We start from the raw sequence: 7,140 nt of genomic DNA on the forward strand, positions 1-7,140 counted from the left end.
CGGGCATTCTCTTGGATTGTAACTTTTTGGTTAAGCATATGTTCCACTTCCACTTCACATTTTGTCCTTAAAATTGGATCTTCGCATTAATATGCCGTCTACTATAGTTCTGGATAGAAACACTTATGTCACCATTCCAGAATAATGTCAATCCACCGTTTCTCCCTACTGCTTCCACCACAAAGAGTCCGTTAAATCCTAACTTATTTTTTAGGATTAAATACCTTTTGTCTCCTATGGTTTAATAACTTTATTTTTATCTACTTTTTCAATTCGTATCACAAATGGTACCACAATTTTTGATTAAAATCGAGTTAGTACTCTCGTCCAATTTGCATCCAAAAAATTGACAGAAATCAACATCAGCCCAATAAAAAGCTGACATGAGGCAAGGAGTATTATTAAAAAGGAAAAAATTAAAATTAAAAAAAAAAAAAAAAAAACAATTAAATTAATATACCCATACGTGTAGACTAGTGGATGTCGTTCTAGCTGTGATTGATTGCCAAAATAATTTTTCCCACAAGATTTGCTCCTGAAATCATGCTCCACATTCATCCATTCCTCAGCTGGCTAAGTATTCGTTAATTTTTGCCAAATATTTTCCCCAAGATTTCCGTTATAGACTTCAATGCTCCCGCTCCTTCTTTCCTTTTCTAAAATGTCTCTGCCAGCTATCACCGGTTCCGTTGCTCCGTCTCGGTGTTATTCACCGCCACTTCCCACCGGTTCCAAACCTGCTCTGTCCTCCACCGATTTCGAGAAGGCACTCGCAACCAAGGCCCATATTGCGTGTACTCACCTTTATTCTGGTTTGCACTTCTCTTCAAACATCCAGCAATTCCATGCCTAATAATTCCACAATCAAAACAAAATTTGTGCAATCTTTCATATTGAAAAGTAACCCACATTGAATTTCCTTTTAGCTTCAAAATCCGTCTCCTTGAGAGTGGTTTAGACAAATCTATCCTAATTTTCACTCTCAGATATCCACCTCATCCAACTCCTTCCTCGTCAACATCTACTTCTTCAACCATTCTAACCGAGGAACCAATTTTATGACCAACGTGGTGGCCCATACATGCCAATGGTAGATTATACATCCACACCCAAAAGGCAACCTTATCGGATGCAAGTTTTGATGGTGGAGTTATCCCATCAAATTCCTCCATGGATAACAAGCTTCCTTTAAAGACCTAGGTCTCCCTTCCATAAACCTTGATTTGTCCCATACATGCTTAAATTCCACCAGAAAAAGATTCGTCCCCACTACTTTGAGGGAGATGGTACCTGTAGGTTTCCACCCCCTAATCAAAGTAGCTTTGATAATATCTTTCCCAACAATCCAATCCAGTAACTTGCCAACTAGACAGGATTGAATTTCTTCCCGTGCCCATTCTTGAACTTCCACCTCCAAGCTTTCCTCCGCTGATAGTGTGGTGAGGTCTTTAGCCATATTCTCCTCTTTGTGAATAATGTGAAGAAATCTCCTTCTCCTTAAGGGTTAAACAAAAAAAACAGTGAAGTTTCTTTACTTCGTATAGTTCAATGTTGATTTTAAAAGCTACTAATGGGTGTGAAAAAATAAGTGTAGGAAAGTGTGAGTATTACTCTAGAAAATATATTGACTACTATGAGGGAGTACTATGAGGGAGCAGTCAAAACTTTCCAAAATGAAATGTACTAAAATAATTGTAAAATACCTCTTATAAAAGAAACCTTAGGTCTTCCATCAGGGACTGGTGGATTTGTAATTTATAGCGACGCCTCTCTTAAAGGCTTGGGTTGCGTGCTAATGCAACAAGGGAAGGTTATCGCTTACGCCTCAAGACAATTGAAGACCTACAAACGCAATTACCCAACTCATGATCTCGAGCTAGCCGCAGTAGTCTTTGCTTTAAAGATATGGCGACATTACTTGTACGGAGAGCATTGCGAAATCTTCACAGATCACAAGAGCCTAAAGTATTTCTTCACCCAAAAGGAGCTCAACATGCGACAAATGTGCTGGTTGGAACTACTAAGCGACTACGACTGTAAGATCAACTACCACCCTGGAAAGGCGAATGTAGTCGCTGATGCTCTCAGCAGAAAAACCACGGAGGGAACATTATCGGCCATATTCACGATGCATCAAAAGTTACTCCTTGACCTAGACAAGGAGGGGATTGAGATAATTCAATCTTGCATGAGCAGCCTAACCCTGGAGTCAACCTTGTTGGAACAAATCAAGACAGCACAGCTTTCAGACAGCGAGTCATCTATAATTCGTGAAGGAATGGAGAAGGGGCTACAACCAGATTTCCAAATCTCCAAGGATGGAGTGTTAAGATTTCGTGACCGAGTGTGCGTTCCCAATAATGCAGAACTGAAGAAGGTCATCTTGTCAGAAGCCCATCAATCCTTATATACAGTCCATCCGGGAAGCACGAAGATGTATCGAGACTTACGCAAAAGCTATTGGTGGAATGGAATGAAGAAGGATATCGCGCAATACGTGGAGCGATGCCTGACGTGTCAACAAGTTAAGGCAGAACATCAAAGACCTGCAGGGCCTTTACAACCTCTCCCTATTCCTGAATGGAAATGGGAACGTATTTCGATGGACTTTGTGTCTGGTTTTCCCAAGGCTCAAAGTGGTCAAGATGCGGTTTGGGTCATTGTTGATCGGTTAACTAAAACTGCACACTTTCTACCGATCAAGATGAATTACAGTATGGATCGGCTCGCAGAACTCTATGTCAAGGAGATCGTACGACTACATGGAGTTCCCGTATCCATTGTGTCGGATCGAGATCCAAGATTTACCTCAAGATTTTGGCGGAGTTTACAAGAGGCAATGGGTACAAGGCTAACTTTCAGCACAGCATTTCACCCTCAAACCGACGGGCAAACGGAACGGACAATTCAAACTTTGGAAGATATGCTGCGATTGTGTGTTCTTGATTTCAAGGGGAGCTGGATCCAATATCTTCCGTTGATAGAATTCGCCTACAACAATAGTTATCATGCGAGCATTGATATGGCACCTTATGAAGCATTGTACGGAAGAAAGTGTAGGTCGCCGATATATTGGGACGAGGTAGGAGAGCGGAAACTACTTGGGCCAGAAATCATCCAAGATACATGTGAGAAGATAACGGTAATAAAGCAGAGATTAGCAGCAGCTCAAAGTCGACAAAAGAGTTACGCTGACACGAGACGACGAGAGCTAGAATTTGAAGTTGGCACAAAAGTCTTCCTCAAGATTGCTCCTATGAGAGGAGTAATGCGATTCGGAAGAAAAGGGAAGTTGAGTCCCAGGTTCGTTGGTCCTTTTGAAATTCTTGAGAAAGTTGGGGCGGTAGCTTATCGTTTGGCATTACCCCCGAACTTAAGTGAGATTCATGACGTATTTCATATATCAATGTTGAGGAAATATGTTCCGGATGCAACACATGTTTTAGAAAGCGAACCCCTTCAAATCCAACCCAACATGACTTACGAAGAGACACCAACAAGAATACTCGACAGAAAGGATCAAGTCCTTAGAAACAGAAGTATATCAGTAGTGAAAGTCTTGTGGAACAATCACTCAACAGAGGAAGCTTCATGGGAACTGGAAGAAAGCATGCGTAACAAATACCCCATTTGTTTGAGTAAGTTTCCTGTAAAGTCTTATTTTATGGTTGAAGTACGTAGAATAGCATAATTATTAATTGATTGATGAATATGATAGAATCTAAATTCATGGATATAGTGATAATTAAAGTTTTAATTTCGAGGGCGAAATTCTAATAAGGAGGGAAGATTGTAACACCTCAGATTTTGAAAATCTTATTTTAGAGATATTAATTTGATGCTATGATTATATTAATATTCATATTAGGCAAGGATGTTAATTCTTGAGAATTTATGATATTGTATGTATGGTAATTGGAGATTGGTAGGTAGAATAGTATATGGTAGGTAAAATAGTAAATGGTAGGTATAATAGTAAATGGTAGGTGAAATAGTAAATAAAGGGTAGAATTGTAAATGAAAGGCGGAATAGTATTTGGTTTTTTTCCTATAAATAGAGCTCTTCCCCTTCACAATTTTCACCACTCATATCCTCTCTTCCACATATTCTTCCTTCTTCCGTTTTCTACTCGGTCTTTCTTCTTTCTGAAAGTGTTTACACGAAACAGAGAGAGAAAGGGCGAGACAAAGCGTTGCAAGAAAGAAAGAACACGAGAGAGAACGGACTTGAGAAATTAGTTTGAAAGATATACTACTGGTGTTAGTCAGATTGGAGCAACTAGATCATTCAGACCACTTTTTAGCTTCAGTCTAGAAGTAAGTAAATTCACTAACCTTCTAAAAGTACTTCATGTCATGCTATTTATTCATTCTTGTATCAAACTGTAAATGATTATTTTATTTACCTGTCATGGAGTTATGTTGCATGCATGAAGGATTTCTAAAAGAATTATTTAGAAAGTTTCTATTTATTTAAATGCTTTCTAAGCACAACAAGTTTATATTTGGAAAAGTTTCCATTTTAAGAAAAGAAAGTTGAGAAATGATGATGATTATAAGAAAGAAGAATGATGACAAACCCTCCTACATGTTGCCCTAAGATGCATCAAAAGAAGTACAAAGAAAAGTACAAGAAATGAGTTAAATGTTTATGAAATGAGGGCACATGTATGGAGGAGAGTATTTTTGGCCCCAAGATAAGTAAAGATGAGAGGAGTTCGGTACCGATACTCGGATGGAGGCGAAACCACTGAAGGAGGCTATGCCAGAAGGTGGTATTCCATCAACTAGACCGTGGAGTGCACCAAGAAAGAGTTAATTGACGGTCGGGCATGGCTGTGGCCACAGTTCAGTGCCATGGTCACAAGGACCCGCAACCCTCGTACACAGGGGTAATAGTGTACATGGGCCCTAATATGAGAAAATGATAATATAATTTCAACGATGATATACTATGATGATTTTCAATGATGATATACTATGATGATTTTCAATGATGATATACTATGATGATTTACAACGATGATATATTATGATGATTTTCAACGATGATATACTATGATGATTTACAATGAAGATTCATAGCGATGCATTATGATGATGATTCATAAAGATGATTTATGACGATGATCTAATAATAGATGTAATAGTACGTATATGCTACGGAAGATGCAACCGTACATACATGTATTATTATTATGGCTGGATGTATATTTATTTGTAAAAACAATTATCAAAACTGAGAACAAGGAGCAAAACTATTTATGGTTGTGGATTTTACTTGCTGGGCCCCCTTTGGGCTCATTCAGTTTTATTTCTTGTTTTCAGGTAGAAAGGACACTGGAATAGAAGGCCGGAATGGGGGCGGGAATAATTATTAACTTTCAAAGTCTTTTCATATCAATTATTGTAATAATATGATATTCCGCAACTAAAGTTTAATGTTTTCTAATTTCGCTTGTAATAAAATCTCTTGAATAATGTTTTATACATTTATCGTATCCTTTAAAATCAAGTACTCTGATAGACCTTATAGATCTTTGCAAGAACTTTTGTTGTAAAAGGAGAAAAGTGGCAAATTCGGCCTTAACGGGCTGGGGATGTTACAATATCTACCCTTATAAGAATCATCCCTTAAGGTCTATCCTCAGCAAATTTCCATTAGATTCATAAGAAGGTTTCAAGAGCCGCTTACTCAGGCGATTTAATTCTCTCTTCACCTATATATAAAAAGATCAATAAAAACCATCGTTAAATGTATTATCATCCGAATGACATTTCTAGGACACCGTGTAAAGTACTGCCTTTACATAGATTGGTTAAAGCTCGGTCTTTCACCCACGAGGGTGAAACTAAAAAATTGTTTATACTCAATTGGTGGAACCTTAAACCTAATACTTCACGAAGCACGAGAGTCAAATGACTTACCACTACAACCACGTTTATATTTGTAAAGAACTTGGGAGTGGGTTTCTTTCCCTATCTTCATGATATTATGAAATCAAATACATGCCTGAGAGTACTGGACACTGTTGAGTAAGACAGACAGGCTAAGAAGGATAGAGTGGTCTGAAACAACTTCTGCAACTTCCTCATTACATGTGAACAAGAATCCGATTTTATGACCAAAAACAAGGTACAAAATCCAAAAGACTACTCTAAGACATACAGAAATACTAGAGATGACTTTAATGGCGAATTTTGCAACTTCGGCATCTCCTTTCCCTAATTCCTTCGAAACCCGGACGCTAGGCAAAGTGAATGATCATATAATCCATTAGTTTAAGCAAATTTAACTAATAAACCAAGAAAATGGGCAATTAATAAGAGACACATATATGTATATATATGTATATACCTGGCAGCAGTTAGGAAGCCAAGGAAAACCATAAAGTCCCAAGCTATGATATTGAGGCTTCAAGGTCGATTTAATTTCTAGAAAATTGTTTCCATTTTTGAAAACCGTAAACAATTTTTCAAGTTTGAGCATCTCATTCTCAAATTGATAGACCAAGCCGGAATGTTGCTGGTACTTCACCAGGAGTTTACCAATGCAAGCCCAGTGGGACTGGTCGAGACCACGTTGGGACCCCACCGGGACCTAGTCGGGACCATGTTGAGACCCGATCAGGACCTCATTGCCAAGACCCTGCCGGGTCACCGTCTGGACTTCGCCGGGACCTGGTCAACCCACCACCGGGACCCAACTAGGACCTCCCAGGAATTTTTGAAATTTTGGAAAATTTGATAAGATTTAACGAAAAATCCTAATAGAATGAGGTAATTGAAATAAATTGAAAGTTCGATACCCTTAATTGAGAGTTTTTAAACTTTGGGAGAAGTATCAAAACGACTAAAAGTTCAAGAGAGGTTTTGTGAAATTTCCTCCAAAATAATTATTTTTGTGATTGCTAATGGTGTTTTAGTGTTTGGTATTATTATTTTGATATGAAGTTGAATTGTGTAGATACATACCCCCGAACAAGCGATTGAGTACTACCCGATCTTTGTAGTTCGTATGATGTTGCATAGCATGATCTACATGCGGATGACCTTTAATCTAATGGTATTTAGTGTTTGGTATTATAACAATATTTATTTAGAAGCTATTTGTCATGGTCTAAGAGCATTCACAGCAGA

This window comes from Corylus avellana, chromosome ca1, assembly GCF_901000735.1.
Source record: "Corylus avellana chromosome ca1, CavTom2PMs-1.0".
Lineage (NCBI taxonomy): Eukaryota > Viridiplantae > Streptophyta > Magnoliopsida > Fagales > Betulaceae > Corylus > Corylus avellana.